General features: G+C 40.4%; 1 protein-coding gene across 4 annotated transcripts in view; it reads right to left on the bottom strand.

The window, feature by feature from the left end:
* Nucleotides 1-22,921, bottom strand: part of LOC140734355 (rho GTPase-activating protein 6-like) — a 278,830-nt gene that overhangs the window by 149,782 nt on the left and 106,127 nt on the right. Inside the window, exon 1 of one of the 4 annotated variants that reach the window (XM_073058207.1) lies at nucleotides 13,770-14,352. The exons of the other annotated variants lie outside the window; for them this stretch is intronic. The gene's annotated coding sequence lies outside the window, so the exon portion shown is untranslated. Of the gene's footprint in view, nucleotides 1-13,769; nucleotides 14,353-22,921 lie in introns of those variants that run through there. 4 annotated transcript variants of the gene reach the window in all.

Raw genomic sequence — 22,921 nt, 5'->3', positions numbered from 1 at the left:
AGCACAGATGGTTCATATTCTGCATGGAGGATGGTGTATAGTGGTGTTCCACAGGGATCTGTTCTAGAACCCCTCTTTGTGTTTTTTTATAAATGACGTGGATGAGGAAGTAGAAGGGTGGGTTAGTAAGTTAACTAATGACATAAAAGTTGGGGGTGTTGTGGATAGTCTGGAGGGTTTTCAGAGGTTATAGTGGGACATCGATAGGATGCAGAATTGGGCTGAGAAGTGGCAGATAGTACTCAACCCAGATAAGTGTGAAGTAGTTCATTTTGCTAGGTCAGATTTGAAGACAGAATGTAATATTAATGGTAAGAATCTTGGCAGTGTGGAGGATCAGCGGGACCTTAGAGTCCGTGTCCACAGGACACTCAAAGCTGCTGCGCAGGTTGACAGTGTTGTTAAGAAGGCGTTTGGTGTGTTGGCCTTCGTCAACCATGTGATTGAGTTCAAGAACCATGAAGTAATATTACAGCTATACAAGACCTTAGTTAGATATTACTAGGCCACCAGAAGCGGAGGCTGACACTGGAAACTATTTCCACTCTGCACCACTGCCCTCTGCGGTGTGGGGTCGGGGGTTCAAGTCCCAGTGCTGGCAGTTCATCAAGGGTCTTGGGCTGGACCCCTCTGCCCACGAAAGCCTCCAGATGATAGTGACAAGAACAAACAGATTAATGTCAGCTCAAAGACAAGGTCCACGTCAATGGGTGGGAACCGGGACCATCTGGTGATAAATTGGCTACCAGAACAAACCATAAATGGACAAGACTGGACAACATGGCATTAATGGAATGCTGCTTCAACAGCAACCCACATGAAAGAGGATATATCACGTGCACGTGGGGACTCTGGCAACAACAAAGACCATCGTTCACTTTCCATATTCATGGAAGGACAACTGGTTCCCTGGCAATTCAACATTGTCAACAGAGGATTGCCATCATACCTTGAATTGGAAGACATACAATCAGCAACATCACCGTAGAACCAAGCCGACTGGGAAACGTGAGCTGAATCCCCACCTCCACAACCCTCAGATGGTGCAAAGGTAATCTAGTATGGAGTACAGAGATATGTCCAGAGCTGAAACCCTGGAAACTGCCAAGCAACAGTTAACAGCTCTGGCTACCAGACTACAGAGGTACACCAAGGACACAGAAGCCAAGTGTATAAATATGCTCTTTTCCAAAGAACCTGGAAAAGTATTCACACAGTTCCAGAGCAACAGCATGCCAGTAACTGAACCAACCAAAACAGTAACTGAGGAGCACTGGGAGTGTGTGGGAGAAAGAAGCATCACATAACACCAGTGTCCAATGGCTGAAAGACCTACAAACAAGCCTTTGCAATCTCCCAAAGGAAGAACCAGTAACCATCACAGCAACATATGTCCAACAATAGGTAGCTAGTATGAAGAACTGCACTCCACCAGGGCCTGGCATGACCCATGCCTATTGGCTGAAGAAGCTAAAAACACTACATCCATGGCTGGCAGCTCAAATTAATCAGCTGCTTGAAGCAGGCTCACACCCTGACTGGCTAACTCAAATAAGGAGAGGGCTATTAATGAAGGAGCCTCGCAAAGGAGCAACACCATCAAACTGCAGGCCTATAACCTGCCCGTCAACAACATGGAAGCTCCTATCAGGCATCACAGCCACCAAGCTGAAGGAATATGTGTAAATTCCTGAGCCCTGCTCAGGAATGGGGGGCTTGGTAATGGAACCAGAGGCTCCAAGCACCAACTGCTGATAGACTAAGCAGTCATGCAAGACTCCAAGACCAGGCAAAATTTACTTAAGCACAGTCTGGATCGACTACCAGAAAGCTTATGACTTAAAGCCCCTCACATGGATCCTGGAATGCCTAGATGTGTAAAAGGTCAACAAGACACTAAGGATCTTCATCAAGGACTCAATGGGCTATTGGAGGACAATGTTAGAAGTTAACTCAAAGCCAATAACAAGTGTCCATCAGATGTGGAATATACCAGGCGATGCACTATCCCCACACTGCTGTTCTGCATAGGCTTGAACCCCCTAAGCCAGAAAGGATACAGCGCTGATCCCTCAAACTCCCAACCTCTGGTAAAGAACCTGAGACTGAGGGAAAAATACACATACACATAACCATAAGGGGTGAGAAAAACTATGTGTGTGTGTGTGTGTATATATATACACACACACATACACATATAATATATAACCATATATATTTGCTCTCTTGTCATCTCTCTCTTATATATATAGAGTTGAGTTTCATTCTATTTTGAGTTGCAGTTACAGCTCAGCAGCAATGAGTGTTGTGTATTTAATATTTCAGTAATAATTTGAGTAATATTGTAAATATATTGTTTGATTAAGTATTCTTTAATTGTTTAAATAATTCATTACAGGTTGTACAATACTGTGCAAAAGTTGTGGGCACATATATATAACTAGGGTGCCTAAGACTTTTGCACAGTACTGTAGTAATTTTATGTATTGCACTGTACAGCTGCACAAAACAACAAACAAATTTTATGACATGTGTGAGTAATGATAAACATGATTCTGATATGAATCTCTATTGTGGACTGAGAATGGAAAGCCAGCAGGGAGAGGGGCATTATGGTTGGGAAAAGGGGAAGAGAGAGGGGAGGAAGTGTGAAACACCAGGGAGATTCTATAATGATCAATAAAGCAATTCTTTGGAATCAAGTGTCCTTACCTGGTATCTCACCCTCACTACTTCCAACATCTTTAGCTTCCACCAAATTTACAAACTCCCCCTCCGTTCACATTGACAAATACAGTACTGGGAAAGTTCTTAGGCCTCAAGGCTATTTATAGTATTTGTGCCTAGGATTTTTGCACAGTGTTGTATGTAAATATACTACACATGAAAGGCATATGTCATCACACCACCATGTCCTATGTGCACGCCTCTCTTGAAGTAAAAACAAAACTCTGACAAATATCTCTCGGGTTCCCGTGTTTTTATTTTCAATTAGTTTTATGTTTTGGAGTTATGAAACATAATTGTTTTCAGTAGTGGGAGAGTCTAGATTCAGATGGCACAACCTCAAAATAAAACAATGTCCCTTCGGAACTGAGATGAGGAAGAATTTCTTTAGCTAGAGAGTGGTGAATCTGTGGAATTCATTGCCACAGATGGCTGTCGAGGTCAAGTCATTTAATATATTTAAATTGAAGTCTGATCTGTTTTGATTGGTAAGGCTGTCAAAATTTTCAGGTAGATGGCAGGAGAATGGGATTGAGAGGTAAAAATAAACTAGACATGATCTCATGGTGGAGCAGATTTGATGGGCCTAATTCTGCTCTGATGCCTTAGCTTGTTATGGATCTAATCACACAAAGTATTATTCAACTGCTGAGGTACAGGTCAATATCCCTTTGATAAAATGTAATACTTCCTGTTCATAAAAAATAAATTAGACTAATTACTGTTCTGGTGGGCTTTCTTTTCCTTTGTTTAAAGATTTTAGACTGTAATATAAATATGATCTGAGGTTATAATGTGTAACAGTTGTTTATTGTAGTTCCTCCGAATTTAGCCATTTGGCCAAGGACTTTTACAGATTTTTAAATAGCTTGCCAAATAGCTTTTATTGCTGATGAAAAGCACTCCACATTTAAAAAAGTGACCATGTTTCTTCGTATGTTTATGAGGCTCTTAATGCTATGTGATCTTTGAATATGGTACAGCAGCCAATTTAAAAAATCACATTTTAAGATACAAATCCTGTTGAAGCAAATTCCATGTGGTCACACTCTCCAACATTGTGATTAAATCAGTGTAGTTTGCTTTTTTGCATCGGTCTGTCTCAACATTATTGACTTGACTCTGAGGGAAACCTAGCCTGGAAATGACAACTGCCATCATTGTCACCATGGAGGAGTACAGTAGAAATGTCTGTTTAGATGAAGTATCAAATAAAAAGTTTTAGTCCATGAAATGTTTAACTAGGGTCTAATAACTGATTGGTTCAATGACTGTATTTAAAATGGTTGAATCAACTTATACAAAATAAAGGTTTAATAATTTGAATTCAGTTTAATTTTACTTTTTAATCAACGTCCTAATGATGAAAGTGTATGTGTTTTAATTTCTAAACTCACTCCTTATTTCCTATAACTTCTTATTTCCCAGAACAAAGCAGCAAGAGCTGTTCTCAAAAATGCTGAATGTAGATGGAATATTCCAATGCAGGGATATAATTAAGTAAATCCTGTAATCTTCTGATCAAATAAAGCACACAAAGAAGAGCAAGGCATTGAATAATTATCTCTATATTGATTTTCATTTCATTATATTTGCTTATTGATTCCCACCATTTGGTATCACAGCAAAGGCAGCTGTAGGGGTAGCAGAAAAAACAACTATTTTATAGTTTGAGTCGATAACCACAAACCCATGGTATTCTCCAGCAACATCTATTAATATTCACCATCAAAACTCAGTCACCACCAACACCTTGCCAACAAAAACACATCTGAGTATAGTATTCTGCATTCTTGAAATCTAGAGTGGAAACAGAAGACAAAATACCAAATAAACAACCATTTTCATTCTGTTTTGAGATGAGCTGTGACAAAGTATTTTTGAATTCTCATGACCAGATTGTGCAACAGTTTCTTCCCCCAAGCCATCAGACTCCTCAATACCCAGAGTCCAGACTGACATTGTAGTTTGTCCTCTCCTGTGCCTATTGTCTTGTTTATTAATTATTGCACTGCCCTAGACTTTTTTTGTGCACTTTATGTAGTCCTGTGCAGGTCTGTAGTCTAGTGCAGTTTTTATGTTGTTTTAAGTAGCCTAGTGTAACCTTGTGCTGTCTCACATAGTCTAGTGTATTTTTGTGTTGTTTCATGTAGCACCAGGATCCTGGAGGAACATTGTTTCGTTTTTACTGCATACTATACCAGCAGTTTATGGTTGGAATGACAATAAAAGCAACTTGAACTTGAATTCTTTCGGACATCTGTAATTTGTATTCTGTAATGTTACTCACAACATTTTATTAACCAGTGGAATTTACCACGGTCATGATGATTGCACTGGACAACACATTTTCTCAAGAGCATTGGTTCTTCATTTTTATTTTTGGTTATGATAGACTGTTAGAAGCTGAACACAAATTCCAGATTACTGAATGACAGGAATTTTGGAGAAACAGGAGATTAACTTTTATTGAATGTAATGCATTTAATTGCATAATGGTGCTGACACTTTGCAATAGTTCAATGAAGATAAAAATGTGTTGTTGATTTGTAGTCAGTGTCTGAGGCTTCTTACTTAGTGTCCAATATTACTCAGCCAACATTGATGGATTCCAGTTGTCTTGACACCATTTGTTCATGACCACAATGTCCTGGTGAAACTTTTCACCATGCTCATCAATGACAGCGCCAAGATTTGCAGGAAAGAAGTCTAAATGGGAATGCAACAAATGTGAGGAGCCCAAGTTTTGTCTTGATCATCAATTTTACAACCCAAATACAGCTTATAGGCTTTCTTAATAAGAGAAGTCATGCTCTATCATTGAGATTTAAGTGTATACTCATCACAAATATAACAGAAAGTATTGCAGCCAATGTAATATTAACAAGACATTTTGCTATCGCAAATACTTCTGAAAAATCAATAACATTATTTTAACGAGTATACACCACATGCTATTGGCGTAGGGCATGCACATCAACGTGATTGCAAACCGATCAGATTGATGTGCAATGTGAATGTAACGCATAGAATGGTGTGTGTGTGTGATACTTTTATTGCCTTTCTAACACCTGCCCTGCAATGCAGCATCTGCCCTGCCTAAGCATGCCCAAGCATACCTGGACAAGATGGACAACATTTTAATTGACTTGAATTATGAATTGAAATAACAAATATAGCTGATTACAAAAGTTGGTGCATGCTACAAAAATTTCATGTTTTTATGATCAGCAGCCCAAAAGTATTCAGGAAGCAACATCTTTGTTGTTCAGTAATCCTTTAGATTTATAAACTCTCTGAATTCTTCAGTTTCTTAATCACCTTGTCAGTACATGCCAGCTGTACGGTGAAAAAGGCACAACAGCGCTTCTTTCACCTCAGACAGTTGAAGTAATTTGGTGTGGGCCGTCAAATCCTATGAATTTTCTATAGGGGCACAACTGAGAGCATCCTGATTGGCTGTATCACCGCCTGGTATGGGAATTGTACTTCCTTCAATTACAGGACTCTGTAGAGTGTGGTGCAGACAGCCCAGCACATCTGTAGATGTGAACTTCCCACTATTCAGGACATTTATAAAGACAGGTGTGTGAAAACGGCCCAAAGGATCATTGGGGACGCTAGCCACCCCAGCCACAAACAGTTTCAGCTGCTACCATCCGGGAAATGATGCCACAGCATAAAAGCCAGGACCAACAGGCTGCTGGACAGTTACTTCCACCAGGCCATCAGACTGATTAATTCATGCTGATGCAACTGTATTTCTATGTTATATTGACTGTCCTGTTGTACATACTATTCATTATAAATTATTATATGTTGCACATTGCACATTTAGACGGAGACGTAACATAAAGATTTTTACTCTTCATGTATATGAAGGATGTAAGTAATAAAGTCAATTCAATTCAGAATTCCGTATTAAAATCTTGCTGAATTTATTCAGCACCATTTATATTCCCTTCATAATCTTCATTTAAAATGGTATTGTAAACTAAACAATAAATTACATTCCTATTGGTTGTACTCTAACTCTCTAGATTAAAAAATATGAATGTGATTCGTCTTTTTTTTTTAATTGCTTGATCTCCTTAATCTAGGAAACTCCCAAGTAAGTAGTTGGTGAGGTAAGTAATGATATGGTGTCTTTAGATTTTCTAAAGGCTGCACAAAACAAAGTATCTGGTTGAGCACTTGATGTGTCAGTGCGTAGAAGACAATGGACTAAGTGCTCATAATTGTTGACATGCATCTGGTTGGCCGAAGCACCTGCTTCCGTGTTGTATGATCTTATGCTGTTAAAGATTATTATATAAGATCGATAAGAAGACATGATGCAGAGAAATGGAGAAAAAGTCTTTTTTATTTTGGGGAGACTTATTAATTCAGTGCCATGAGGATCTGTAGTGGATCCATTGGCATTCTCAGTTCATGTTAATGGACTTAAAGATACCCTTCTCTTGTTGGCCTTTCTACAGGAACCACCAACGAGGTGTTCCTCATCATCAGCTCATCTTTAATTTTCACACCTGCAGTTTGCTGATGAACAAGGTTTTCATGCAGATGTATATATCTTCAGTGATGGACAAGGAACTACTTATTTAAATAGAGTTGTTGAATTTAATTGTGGGATAGATGTCTTAAAATATTTTTTGCATGCTTTTAATTAACATTGTATAACTTTGTTTTCAGTAAAATTTGATTTATTTTTATTTTTCAATTATTTACATCCTTTTAAACTGTTTTCAGAGACATTTTAAATCAGTTCAAAGGTCTTTAGTAGCTGCGGGTTGTCAAAAAGTGACCACAGCAAGTGGGTGGTGCACCAGCATCTATAACCTGAGACCTAACATCTGCTCACGGCCCACATGGCCCCCTGATTTCTGTGCCTGAGGATGATATGAGAGCATCCTTCAAGAGGCTGAACCCTTGGAAAGGGCCAGATGGTATACCTGTCTGAGTACTGAAGACCTATGCTAATTAACTGGCTGGAATGCTTACTGACATCTTTAAACTCTCACTTCAGCAGTCTGTAGTACTCAAAAGCTTCAAGCAGCCTTCAATCATACCAGTGTCCAAGAATAAAGTGGTATCCTGTCATCCAGTAGCGCTTCATCCACTGTGATGAAGTACTTTGAAAGGTTTGTTAGTAAACATATTTTCTTCTGCCTGAAGAGCAATTTGGATCAGCTCCAATTTGCCAACTGCCACAACAGGTCAACAGCAAATGCCACTTTATTGATTCTTCACTCAATTTTTCACTGGAACATATGAACAGTGAAGATTAAGATGCTCTTCAATGGCTACAGCTCTGCATTCAACACTGTGATCACCTCAAAGCTAATTAATAAGCTTCAGGACCTAGGCCTCAACGCCTAATTGTGAAACTGGACCCTTGATTCCTTCACTTGCAGACCACAGGCAGTTCAAATGGCAACAACATCTCCTCTACAATCTCCGCTCACATAGGTGGACCACAAGGCTGTGTGGTTAACCCCCTGCTCTAATCGCTTTATACTTATAACTGTGTGCCGAAGTACAGCTCCAATGTACATTCAAGTTTGCTGACGACACCACTGTTGTTAGCTGAATCAAAGGTGCTGATGAATTGGCAAATAGGAGGGAAACTGAAAATCATGGCAAGAACCTCTCATTCAATGTCAGAAAACCCAAAGAGCTGTTTATCGACTCCAGGAGGAGGAAACTGGAGCTTCATGGGCCAGTCCTCATTAGGGAATTGGAGGTGGGGAGAGTACGCAACTTTAAAGTTTCTTGGTGTTATCATTTCAGAGGATTTGTCTGTGGTCAGCATACAAGTGCCATTACAAAAGAATACCTCAATACTCTTAGAATTCTGTGCAGATTTGGCAGGTCATCTGAAAGTTTGAGAAACCTCTATAGATGCACAGTGGAGCATATGCTGGCTGGTTGCATCACAGCCTGGTATGGAAACACCAATGCCCAAAAACAGAAAAACCTACAAAACGTAACAGATACAGCCCAGTCCATCACAGAGAAAACCCTCCCCATCATTGAGCATATCTACAAGGAGCACTGCCACAAGAAAGCATCAAGGACCACCTCCATCCAGGCCACGCTCTCTTATTGCTGCTGCCATCAGAAAGGAGGTGCAGGAGTCCTGGTTTCCACACCACCACATTCAGAAATGGTTATTACCTTTCAAACAGCAGGCCTCTGAGTCAACATGGATCAATTCACTCACCTCAACACTGAACCTATTCTGTAAAACTATGGACTCACTTTCAAGGACTCTACTCATGCTCTCAATATTATTTATTACTTATTATTATTGTTTGTTTGTTTTGTATTTGCACAGTTTGTCTTCTTTTGCACATTGGCTGTTCGCCTGTCTTTCTGTGTAGTTTTTCATTGATTCCCTTGCACTGTATGTGCCCACAAGAAAATGAAACTCAGGGTGCCATATGGTATCATAAATATACTTTGATAATAAATTTACTTTGAACATGTCACCCAATGCAACAGTAATGAGACCTGCAGATCAATGGAGCACGAGACCAGAAAGTGTAAGGGTACAGAATATTGCAGGTAGCAAGCTGGGTCCAGCATGATTCAGAAAGACAAGAGGGTCTACAAATGCTGAAAACACAAAGCAGCGCACACAAAATGCTGCAGGTACTCTGCCGGTCAGGCAGCATCTGTGCAGATGATTAAACAGATGACATTTGAGGCCGAGACCCTTCTTCAGGACTGAAGGAAAAGGGAAGATACCAGAATAAAAAAAGTGGGAGGGGAGGCTAACTAGAAAACGAAGGTGAAGCCAAGTTGGTGGGAAAAGTAACGGGCTGGAGAAGAAGGAATCTGATAGGAGAGGGGAATGGAGGAGAAAGGGAAGAAGGAGCAGACCCAAAGGAAGGTGAAATTCAGACGAGAAGAGGTAAAAGGCCAGCATGGAAAATAGAAAAGGGGAGGGGGAGGGATTTTTTTTTTACCAGGAGAAATTGATATTCATGCCATCAGGTTGGAGGCTACTGAGATGGAATATAAGGTGCTCTTCCTCCACATTGAGGGTGGCTTCATCTTGGCACAAGAAAGGGCCATATACCAACATGTCTAAATGGGAATTAAAATGTTTGATCACTGGGAAGTTCCACATTCGGCGGAGAGAGAAGAAGTGCTCGACAAAGCGGTCCTCCAATTTACACCGAGTCTCACTAATTGTAGAGGAGGCCATACTGTGAGCATCAGGGACAATAAATGACCCCAACAGATTCACAGGAGGAGTGTTGCTTCACCTGGAAGGACTGTTTGGGACCCTGAATGGAGGTGACCCCTGTGGAAAGTGGGGGTGGGGAATGAGGTAAAGATATGTTTAGTAGTATGATCACTTTGGAGATAGTGGAAGTTGCAGAAGGTGATGTGTTGGATGCGGAGTCTCATGGGCGGTAGGTAAAGAGAAGAGGAGCTATCACTGTTAAGGCAAATTGAAGAAGATGATGAAAAGATAGAATGCAACCCATAAGGAGTACACAAAGAACAGAGGCTGGTCATGCAAATGTTCAGGATGGCAGTAGATGAAATAAAAAAGAGAGGGGAAAATAAAGGTAATTGCTTTGCTGGAAATAATAGAAAGGGATCTCTTTTAAAGCACTAGAAACTTGTAAATATTTGTATGTTTAAGTCTGATGGCTTATTGATCCCTGAAGCAGGAGAAGTGAACATACACATACCATAAGCAGATTGAAAGAACAACTAGTTTATTGCCTTTATTAGAAATTCAGGTTACTTTGTGATTAATAAAGAACAGTCATCAGCCATAAATGAATACTAAGATTCCCCCTTAGTCTCTAACAGTTAAATGTTCTTTGTCCTTGAAAAGCCCAAATTTTTTTCTCAGAATTACTAAGACTTTGCTTGCATGCAAATATTATCATAGCATGACAGCACATAATTGAGACTTGGTCACATCTGTGTAACTTGCATACTTTTAGTTTAACATCAGTAGCATACAGCTCTTTTTGATTATTTCAACCCTCTTCCACAGTATAAGCTTGTAGGCAGTGCGAGAGGTAGGATAGGCAGGTGATAGAGAAGGCTGAAGGCTTGAAATGTGTCTATTTTAATGCAAGGAGTGTTGTGAACAAAGCGAATGAGCTTAGAGCGTGGATCAGTACTTGGAGATATGATGTGGTGGCCATTACAGAGACTTGGATGGCTCAGGGACTGGATTGGTTACTTCAAATGCCGGGTTTTAGATGTTTCAGAAAGGACAGGGAGGGAGGCAAAAGAGGTGGGGGCGTGGCACTGTTGATCAGAGATATTGTCACGGCTGCAGAAAAGGTGGACGCCATGGAAGGATTGTCTACGGAGTCTCTGTGAGTGGAGGTTAGGGAAAGGAAGGGGTCAATAACTTTACTGGGTGTTTTTTATAGGCCACCCAATAGTAACAAGGATATCAAGGAGCAGATAGGGAAACAGATCCTGGAAAGGTGTAATAATAACAGAGTTGTCATGATGGGAGATTTTAATTTCCCAAATATCGATTAGCAACTCCCTAGAGCAAGGGGTTTAGATCGGGTGGAGTTTGTTAGGTGTGTTCAGGAAGGTTTCTTGACACAGTATGTAGATAAGCCTACAAGAGGAGAGGCTGTACTTGATTTGGTATTGGGAAATGAACCTGGTTAGGTGTCAGATCTCTCAGTGGGAGAGCATTTTGAAGATAATAATCATAATTCTATCTCCTTTACAATAGCATTGGAAAGAGATAGGAACAGACAAGTTAGAGAGTGTTCAATTGGAGTAAGGAGAATTATGAGGCTATCAGGCAGGAACTTGGAGGCTTAAATTGGAAACAGATGTTCTCAGAGAAAAGTATGGAAATAATATGGCAAATATTCAGAGGATATTTGTGTAGAGTTCTGTATAGGTACATTCCAATGAGACGGGGAAGTTATGGTAGGGTACAGGAACTGTGGGGTACAGAGGCCGTAGTAAATCTAGTCAAGAAGAAAAGAAAAACTTATGAAAGGTTCAGAGAGCTAGGTAATGTTCAAGATCTAGAAGATTATAGGGCTACTAGCTATATAGGACCCTGGTCAGACCCCACTTGGAGTACTGTGCTCAGTTCTGGTCACCTCACTACAGGAAGGATGTGGAAGCCATAGGAAGGGTGCAGAGGAGATTTACAAGGATGTTGCCTGGATTGGGGAGCATGCCTTATGAGAACAGGTTGAGTGAACTCGGCCTTTTCTCCTTGGAGCGAAGGAGGTTGAGATGTGACCTAATAGAGGTGTACAAGATGATATGAGGCATTGATCGTGTGGATAGTCAGAGGCTTTTTCCCAGGGCTGAATGGTTGCCACAAAAAGACGCAGGTTTAAGGTGATGTGGAATAGGTACAGAGGAGATGTCAGGGGTAAGTTTTTTACTCAGAGAATGGTGAGTGCGTGGAATGGGCTGCCGGCATCGGTGGCTGCGGCAGATACGATGGGGTCTTTTAAGAGTTTTTTTAGATAGGTACATGGAGCTTAGTAAAATAGAGGGCTATAGGTAAGCCTAGTAATTTCTGAGGTAGGGGTATGTTCAGCACAACTCTGTGGGTCGAAGGGCCTGTATTGTGCTGTAGGGTTTCAATGTTTTTATAAACACAGAAGGCATCCTTGGTTATTTATTTTATGAGGACAGTTTTATATTTACAATTTATGTCAGCACATTCTGGCGATATATTTAAAGTGGTCCTATAAAATACTTTATGCCGGCTAGTGGTGTAGTGGCATCTACACCGTACTTCATGGCTGTCTCCTTGCATGCTTTCGATCCATGCCGGGTTGAGGATAGACAATGCTAAATAAACTACAATTGCCACCCAATGTGCCACAAAGCATGGAGAGGAAGAACAATAAAATGCTAAACTTCCTGTGTCATTTAGAGTGCAAAATTAATTTCATTTGAATGCGCAGCTCTCGTTGAAATTCCACATCTAACAAACAGAGAGCACCCAATGATAACATAAGATTGCTGATGATTAAAGGAAAGTAAAGGTCAATTATACAAACCACTCCAGTAGAGCATTGGCGGAAGGGACTCGGTCTTTACTGCCTTGATTGGCAAACTGATGTGTAACTCTTCTCAGTCACGCAGCAAGATTCAAGCTTTTATAGAGCTGATTTCCCTATTCTTTCCATCAAAGATTAATTAAATACTTTGCCTTCTCTCGGATATATTTCAACAGACGATTTAGTACTTGGGTCATTTTCTTGCATTAATTAATACTTGAAGGTTGTTGGGTGCTGTTCTTGCTGGATTGCATTGTCTAACATGGAACCCTAATTTTTATAATAAGTGCAGAAAGGATGAGTTCAGGTCTTCATGTTTACTGCAAAGATTCCTTAATAATCTATCTCTATTTGTTTCCCCGCATTTTCACGAGCATAATATAGTAGTTCATTAAACATTGGGACATTCATATTTGAATATGCAGCTAGTCAACAGAACCCACATGTTTTGATAATAAGATTCATCACATTGCTACTGACTTAACACTTAGAGATAATAGAACAACACTGCACACTACAGCCCTACGACTGATAGCTTGGTCGATATAGTTTTAGATTGGGAGAACATCACACAATGCAATTTTGCTTTGCTAGATTTACAGTTATATAGAATGAATGTAAAGTGCAAAACCTTCAGACAATTACATTTCAATGTTTTTATTGTTTCCATTTCTACTAGACTTTGATACAAATATACGACGACAAGAAATAAGAGTTGGAAATATAAATTCCATCAACTTCTTTATCAACAAAATCGAACTATTTACTATCTCACAGAATTGAAGGCAGCTATATTATCAGCTCATATGAACTACACACATACATCTAGAAATATGCAAATAGATTTGAAATGCATTTTGAAATAAATATTTCATTTGTCACAATAACAAAACTTAACAGCCAAACTAATCTTACATCAGTAATTCTAACTCCAAGGAGCAGATTTCAGGCAAGTTACCCAAATAGACAATAAAGCATGACAGTACCAAGACTTCCATCGGTACTTACTGTGTTATTTGTAGTTGTGTCTGATATCTGTATGGGAGATGCTGTCAGCAGTGCTCCAAGTACCCTAAATCTCTCACTATCTTTGAGAATTTATCAGCAGTCAAATTGTATATAGAACTCATTCACTCCGTTTGCTGATCAGAGCAGTAGTTGGAAATGTGTGGGTCTGTAGCTGCGAAAGAGGTAGAACAAAGAGGAAGAGCTGGAGAGATATTACCCCTAAAGCGTCTTTTCCATTGCATTAATCACTGATGTTTACACAGGCTGGGAAAGTGACCAACTTCCCTTCCAAATGTAGGAGTTAGAGAATTCCACATCTTGCCAAAAAGATTTCTCCAGTTAGATAGAGAAGTGTAACACGGATATTTTAAAAATATATAGGGAAGTGAGCTACAGGGAGGGAGGGAGTGTGAGGGGGGAGAGAGGTGGGAGAGAGAGGGGAAGAGAGGGGAAGAAAGGGGAGGGAGTGGGAGAGAGGAGGGGGAGAGGGAGAGAGAGGGAAGAGGGAGGAGAGGAGGGAGAGGGGTACAGAGGGGGAGAGGAGAGGAGAGAGAGAGGAGAGAGAGAGAGAATGAATATTTACCGTGTCTGGTTAAACAATGTACTGACAGGAAATCAAGTTGCTACAGGCTTGGATTAAAAATTACACAATGCAATACCTCCCATGTAACAAAGTAAACCTGAGGACATAGAAAAAAGGCTCTAATTACCTTGCTTTCTAGAGTTTTACATCCAGCTCAATAGTGGCTGTAACAGTTGTTAGTTGAAGTAGTCTCTTTGTAGTGGGCGCTTTATTATCATATGTTACCTCTTACACTGAGAATAGTACTCCTCTGCAGTTGCAAGCTGAAGATTGCTGAATGCCTAGCACTCATATCTAAGATCAGAGACAGCCTCAACTAAAAATGCTGTCAGTTGCCAATCAATGTATTTTAAGTGAATTTTACAGCATTCAAAATAGCAGATATGAATTAAGTCATTTGAAAAACAAAGTTAGGCGATCAGGTGTGAATCACAGTGAAACTAATCTCACCCAGGACAGCAATAGAACATGTGGTGGTAAGCCAGTTCCTGTTCTTGTTCCTGATTGCTCTGTGACTGATGTTAGGAAATATACAAGTTTGAATACTTTATGAACAGAGAATTCAGTTTGATTATCATTCCCTATCCTAATCAAGCAGTATGTTGAATAAACATTTATTTTCTGTAGTCAGTTATGAATACTGTGCAATAGCATGTTCTACACTTGCAAGAAATCATGCCTCCAGAAGCAAAGTACTTTTAAGAGGGTTATGGAGAAAATCAAAAATAAAGCTGAGCTTAGTTGTTCGGGGTAGTTCAGTTTTAATACTGTCCTTTATTTTCAGTTACTAGGGGTCTGGCACTGTTTCTTCCTGCAGCCTCACTCTTTCCTTTGTGTTCCATTCTTTTCTGAATGTCCTGAGCCATTTCAGCTTATAAGTATTGCAAACTTTAACGCTGGCAAAGCTCCCAGTTATTTAACTTCTCCTGGTTACGCAAGAGTACCATCCAATCAGAACAAGACATGAGGTTAGGCACAGCATAAATCCAAGCAGTGGATAACTAATGAAACAATTTAGAGATTATAAAGCAAATCAGCACTGATTCTTGTAGGCATTTCACCAGGTATCATGGACCTTTAATTTTTTTATTTCAAGGAAAACACTGTTTGGCAATCATCCAATCTAATTATGTCACTAGATGTTACAAATTTTACACATGCACTAGGTTTAAAATTCAGATAAATAAATAATTCTAGAAAAATCCAGCTGTCAGAAAAAAAGTTTTAGAATAATAATAAAATAAATTTTGCTATAAATATGATAAATTTTGCACTCCCCAGCTGGTGCAGTCTTACATTGATTCTATTATGGCTATTACTTTATTATAGATTTGTTAAGTATGCCCACAGGAAAAAGAACCTCAGGGTTATATATGGTAACATACATGTACTTTGATAATAGATTTACATTGAACTTTGAAATTCTCATTCTTCCATGACCTGGGTCTGGTCTTGACCTTTATGTTGTCTGGGTGGAGATTTCACATTCTCTACATGGCCACAAAAATTTCCTCACAGTTATTACATGATGAAGTGTGGAAAATATGACAGAAGATCTACTTCTGATTTCCTCCCACATTACAAAAGTTGGCAAACTTAGTAGCTACAGCAAATCATCCTTTAGTGCTGTAAAGTGGGCAAAAGAACCAAGGGGATGTTGATGTGCATAGAGAGAAAATAAACTGCATGACTACAGGAGAAACAGGAAGCAGATTAATACTGCTGTTATTACAATGCTGACTCCAGAATGGGCCCAGTGGGTTGAATGGCGTCCTTTAATGCTGTAGTAAGAAAGTAAACAATATATTAAGCGCAATATGAGACTACAGGGCAATTAAAACAGCACAGGAAAATATGTATTTTCTTCAAAGCACACCATTGTGAAAGCTACGTAGCTTACTCAATCATGTGATTTAATGAACTTGGTGGTCAGCACCTTAACCATGGAGAATGGGGAATGAAATGAAGATAATTTAATTGTTTTCCTCCGAAGCTCAGCTGAACAAAGGAAGGAAAATTGGTCCAAATTTATTCTGAATCTTTCCATCAAGGTTTGGTGAACTGATCTGTGTATGGATTTTAATTCAAATTCAGTTTGGAGTTTACTGCTTACTCAACTGATGCCACTCACTATGTCCAGAGTTTGCTCTACCTCCATCTACAGATTCGCAGATGATGCCTCTGTAGTGGGTCAGATCTCAAGCAATGACAAGATGGAGTACAGGAATGACATCAAGAGACAAGTGGCATGGCGTCAAGACAATAACTTTTCCCTCAGTATCAACAAAACAAAATTGCTGGTCATTGATCTCCGGAAGCGAGGTAGAGTACAAGCCCCCATCCATATCAATGGTGCAGAATTGGAGATGCTTGAGAGCTTCAAGTTCCTAAGTGTAAGCATTCATCAAAAGCTTGTCCTGCTCCAACGGTGTGAATGATGTAACCGATAAAAGCGCACCGGCACTTCCACTTTTACAGAAGGTTAAGGAAGTTTTTCAAGTCCCCGTGACATTCACCAATTTTTATAAATACTTCATAGAAAACATTCTTTATGGGTACATCACAACTTGGAATGGCAACTGTTCTGCTCAAAACTGAAAGAAATGGTAGAGTAATGTGAACGCAGCTCAGTCTATAATGAAAATCAGCCTTCCATACATAGACTCCAACCACATTCCTCACTAACTCCAGAAAGCACCCAACATATTCATGGACCCCTTGTACTACAGACTCTTTTTTCTTGCTCCTCCCATCCAGCAGAAGATACAAAATCTTGAAAGCACCCATCACCAGGCTGAGGACAAGACTCTTGAATAGAACTCTTGTACAAAAAAGATGATTCTAGATCTCTCAGACTATCTCTTCAAGGCTCTTGCACCTTATTTGTCTATCTGCACTTTCTCTATAACTGTTGCACTAAATTCTGCATTCGGTAATTCCTTTTCCCATTGTACTATTTCGATTAACTTTTGCTTGGAATGATCTTGCAAACCAAAGCTTTTCACTGTATCTCAGTACATAAGATATAGAATAGTACAGCACAGGACTCAGCCAAAAATGCTGAGTCAAACTAATCAAGCTAATGACATCTAATTAAACTAATCCTTTCAGCTTGCACAAGATATATACTCCTCTCTTCCTTGTGTATTCATGTGCCCACATAAGAACCTCTATTATATTCATCTCTGCTACCACACCAGGCAATGGATTCTAGGTACCCATCATTCTCTTGAAAAAAACTTTCCCTGCATCTCCTTTGAACTTACCCCATCTCACCTTAAATACCACTCTTTAGTATTTGACATTTCAACACCAGGAAATAGATATTGGCTGTCTACTCTATCTATGCCCCTCATAGTCTTATAAATCTCTATCAGGTCTTCCCTCAGCACCTGCCTCTCCAGAGTAAACAGCTCAAGTTTGTCTAAGTTAATGGACAGGAGTGTGAGAAGATGAGGTGGCTTCACACAGGTCCCTAATTGAAGATTAGAACAACTGTGGCAGTTTTCCGAGTTTGAATTACAACCACTCAGTGGATGGGTGCATGAGAGGAAGAGGTAGCTTCACACAGGTCCGCGATTGAAGATTAAAAAAACATCACTTTCCAGTAGTTTTCAGAGTTTAAACTGTGGCTAATCAGTGAGATAAATAACACACACAAACTACTGGAGGAACTCAGAAGGCCAGGTAACATCTATGGAAAAAATTCCAGTCAACATTTCAGGCCGAGGCATCGACTACACTTTTTTTCTTAGATGCTGTCTGGCTTACTGAGTTCCTCCAGTATTTTGTGTGTGGTTTGGTTTTCCATCATCTGCAAATTTTCTCCTGTCAGTGAGATAAATCCATCTGCAATAACTGTTCCAGTCCTTTTGCAGAGAACAGTACTGTGCTTGAAAACAACAACTTGATATTAATAAGTTCATCCAGAAAACTTTAGCTACTCAGTCATTGACAAAGGAGGTAGCACATCCTCAGGAAGCAATCGGCGAGCTTGCAAATTTCAGAAATTCTATTTATTCAACATGGATTCAGATAACAGATAAACAATTAATTGTTGGCAATCCTGCAATAACCACAACTTTATCAAAACTATAAGGATGCAGCTCTAAGGACAGACTTCTCACGCAGCAACTACTATACACAGATGTTCAAACAGCTGTGTTATTTTGTTCCCAAACCTCAATCACATTATGGGTCAAATATTTTATTTAAGTTGAATCATATCATTTGCTGACTTTGAAACTGTTTGTTTATGCATTCATCAAGAGGTGATACAGTCTCCATAGTAGCCTTATTTTTTTTTGATCATTTACACAATTTTTATGTTAAGAAATAGCTTGCAGGGCCAGTTTATATTGTCCCTTTCTGATTGGCAATAGTAATTGGCTTTCTTGATCTGGTGCACTCTACTGCATTTAAAATATGTCCAATAACACTGTGCTCACAATGCTGAGGTACTTCAGGCAATTAATATCACAATGATCTTACAGAATTCTAAAGAGTGAGAATCCTAAGTAGTTCCTAATTTATGGGTTCTTCTTTATACATGGGGGCTAGACCCATTTGAATTAGATTGTAATGGTTTGATTTATTATAATGGCAAAGCTTAGCTGGTAAATCAGATATAAAGAAATCATATCGAATAGAAAGTTTGGTTTGCTTCTCATTGTCAAATTACTTTATCACATTGAGATCGTCACCAAGGAGCTGTAATTGACAGAAGTATTGCTATGACTAGAAAAAGGATTTGGTAGCAAACAGGAAGAATTATAGCAGGGCTGTAGTTGGGGGCATTGCCTCAAATGTAGAGGACACATCAAGCATATCCAGTGCGCAGAACAGACTCAGGCAGGTTAGAAACTTTAGATGGTTGGCAGGCTCAGTTGCATTTACTTTTATTTAAGGAACCTTATAGGTAGATCTGCTAAGTTTGGAATATTGATCACCATTTGGAATTATGATATTATTATAAACAGAAAGATGGTTGAGTGAAAGTCAAAACAAGTATCTGAATGTTCCTGGATATAAATTTTCAGGTATGACAGACGGGGGCGCAAAAGAGGAAGGTATTTGCACAATACACACAAAATGCTGGTGGAATGCAACAGGCCAGGCAGCATCTATAGGGAGAAGCACTGTCGACATTTCGGGCCAAGATTTGCACTACTGTTTTGGACAAACTTAACTGTAGTACATGGGTTCTCTGCTTTAAGGAAAACCTGACTTGAAGAAATCAAACCTATAAGCTTTAAACGTTAAAAAAAATAATAATAATCACACAATTCTTTATGGTATTCATTAACAGCTAGATACAGTACATTTCATCAGTTTAATTTTGGGTAGTGTTAGGGTGAATATTTGACAAAATTAAAGAATTGGAGGAAGATCATGCAGAGTGATGTGATTTAGAAATTTTTGACTTATGAAGATGTCAACCCATGGATTGTACTCAGGAATGGAACCATTATGTAACAGTGCCTGTATGTACTTAGAGAAGGTATCCTGAAGGGATTGCCCTTGTGAGCAGAGAGAGGAGATCACTTTGCTGGGGTTATAGTAAGGAATTCCCAACGGTCAATGAGAATTAGAGAAAGAGATATGTAAGCACATCACAGAAAGGCAGAAGCTGTTAGAGTAAAGGAGTTAGAGCAATGGAAGATTTTAACTCCCCCAAAATTGACTGGAATTGTTTTACGTAAAGTGCTTAGATCAGACAGAATTTGTTAAAGCGTCATAGAGAGTTTTCTGAGCTATATGTAGATTACCTTTGTTTGTCACATGTGCATTGAAATATCGAAATGTAGAGTGAAACGCCTAATTCAGGTCAATGAACAATGTAATACAAGGACGTGCTGGGGCAGCCCACAAATATTGCGAAGCATCTGGTGCCAACATAACATGTCACAACTTACTCAACCCAAACCCATACAAAGAGCGTAAAACATGGAACATAGAAAAGCACAGTACAGTACAGGAAGAGAGAACTGCAGAAGCTGGAAATCTGAGCAACACACACAAAATGCTGGAGGAACTCAGCAGGCCAGGTAGCATCTATGGAAAAAAGTACTGTCAGCGTTTGGGCTGAAACCCTTCGGCAGGACTGGAGAAAAAAAAGCCAAGGAGTAGATTTAAAAAGTGTGGGGGGGAGAGAGAGAAACCAAGGTGATAGGTAAAACCTGAAGGGGAGGAATGAAATAAAGAGCTGGGAAGTTGATTGGTGAAAGAGACAGAAGGCCATGGAAAAAAGCAAAAGGGGGGAGGAGTAGCAGAGGGAGACAATGGACTAACTTTCAAATCTATTCCTCAGCGTTTTTGTGTGTGTTGTTAGCGCAGCACAGGAACCAGCCCTTAGGCCCACAACGTTGTGCCAAGCCAATTAAATTAGTAATCAAATGGCCAATTAAACTAATCTCATCTGCTTACACAAGGTCCATACCTTTCCATTTTCCTCACATTCTTGTGTCTATCTAAACATCTTTAATGCTTCTGCCTCTACCACCACTCCAAGCAACACATTTAAGGCATCCATCACTCTTGCCCCTCATATCTCCATTGAATTTACTCCCCTCACCGTAAATGCATACCCTCGGGAATTAGACATTGCAAAACTAGGAAAAAGTTACTGTCTGTCTACTCTATCTATGCCTATCATAATACCATAAACCTCTATCAGATCTCCACACATCCTCAACACAAGTTTGTTCAACATCTCATTATAGTATATACCCTCTAATACAGGCAACATCCTGGACTCGGAGCAAGAAGGCTGCAAGTGAACAGCTGATTTCCGGAACAAAGGGATTTTTTTTACTACTCGGGGTAAAAGAGAGGCAAGACTGCACAGGTGTGTGATGTCAGCCAGTAGAGCACAAAAGGTTTAAAAAGACCAGTGGAGTGAGAGGCAGCAGAGTGATAGGGCTTTGGCTCAACGGGCATAGGCAGTAACGGGACGAGGCGACGTAGGTTTACCGGTGTTATTTGCGGAAAGGAGGAAGTATGTGTGTGAGGCCAGTTTTCTGTGCTCGGTGTCAGATGTGGGAAGTCCTGGAGTCTCCCAGCCTCCCGCATGGCCATATCTGCACCAGGTGTGTCGAGCTTCAGCTCCTAAGGGACCGGGTTAGGGAACTGGAGATGCAGCTCGGTGACCTTCTTCTGGTCAGGGAGAGTGAGGAGGTGATAGAGAGGAGTTACAGGCAGGTGGTCACACCGGGTCACGGGAGCCGGACAAGTGGGTCATGGTTAAGAGGGGGAAGGGGAAGAGTCAGGTATTAGAGAGTACCCCTGTGGCTGTACCCCTTGACAATAAGTACTCCTATTTGAGTACTGTTGGGGGGGACTGCCTACCTGGGGGAAGCAACAGTGGGCATGCCTCTGGCACAGAGTACGGCCCTGTGGCACAGAAGGGTAGGGAAAGGAAGAGGAAGGCAGTAGTGATAGGGGATTCTATAGTTAGGGGTCAGTCAGGCAATGCTGTGGACGCAGGAAAGAAACTCAGATGGTAGTTTGCCTCCCAGGTGCCATGGTCCGGGATGTTTCAGATCACGTCCAAGATATCCTGCAGTGGGAGGGAGAACAGCCAGAGGTCTTGGTACATATTGGTACCAATGACATAGGTAGGAAAAGGGAGAAGGTCCTGAAAAAAGACTACAGAGAGTTAGGAAGGAAGTTGAGAAGCAGGACCGCAAAGGTAGTAACCTCAGGATTACTGCCTGGGCCATGTGACAGTGAGAATTGGAATAGAAAGAGGTGGAAGATAAAGGTGTGGCTGAGGGATTGGAGCAGGGGGCAGGGATTAATATTTCTGGATCATTCGGACCTCTTTTGGGGCAGGCATGACCTGTACAAAAAGGACGAGTTGCACTTGAATCCCAGGGGGACCACTATACTAGCGGGGAGGTTTGCTAAGGCTACTGGGGAGAGTTTAAACTAGAATTGTTGGGGGGTGGAAATCAAACTGAAGAGACTGCGGAAGAGGAGGTTAGCTCACAAATAGAGAAAGCTTGTAGACAGTGTCTGAGGGAGGATAGGCAGGTGATAGAGAAGGATTCGCACTCAGACTGAAGGTTTGAGATGTGTCTATTTTAACGCAAGGAGTGTTGTGAACAAAGTCGATGAGTTTAGAGCATGGATCAGTACTTGGAGCTATGATGTGGTGGCCATTACAGAGACTTGGATGGCTCAGGAAGAGGAATAGTTACTTCGAGTGCTGGGTTTTAGATGTTTCAGAAAGGACAGGGAGGGAGGAAAAAGAGGTGGGAGCGTGGCACTGTTGATCAGAGATAGTGTCACGGCTGCAGAAAAGGTGGACATCATGGAGGGATTGTCCATAGAGTCTCTGTGGGTGGAGGTTAGGAACAGGAAGGGGTCAATAACTTTACTGGGTGTTTTTTATAGGCCACCCAATAGTAACAGAGATATCGAGGAGCAGATAGGGAAACAGATCCTGGAAAGGTGTAAAAATAACAGAGTTGTCGTGATGGGAGATTTTAATTTCCCAAATATCGATTTGCATCTCCCTAGAGCAAGGGGTTTAGATGGGGTGGAGTTTGTAGATGTGTTTAGGAAG

This window comes from Hemitrygon akajei, chromosome 10, assembly GCF_048418815.1.
Source record: "Hemitrygon akajei chromosome 10, sHemAka1.3, whole genome shotgun sequence".
Classification (NCBI taxonomy): Eukaryota; Metazoa; Chordata; class Chondrichthyes; order Myliobatiformes; family Dasyatidae; genus Hemitrygon; species Hemitrygon akajei.
This window is presented reverse-complemented; position numbering and strand designations above follow the sequence as displayed.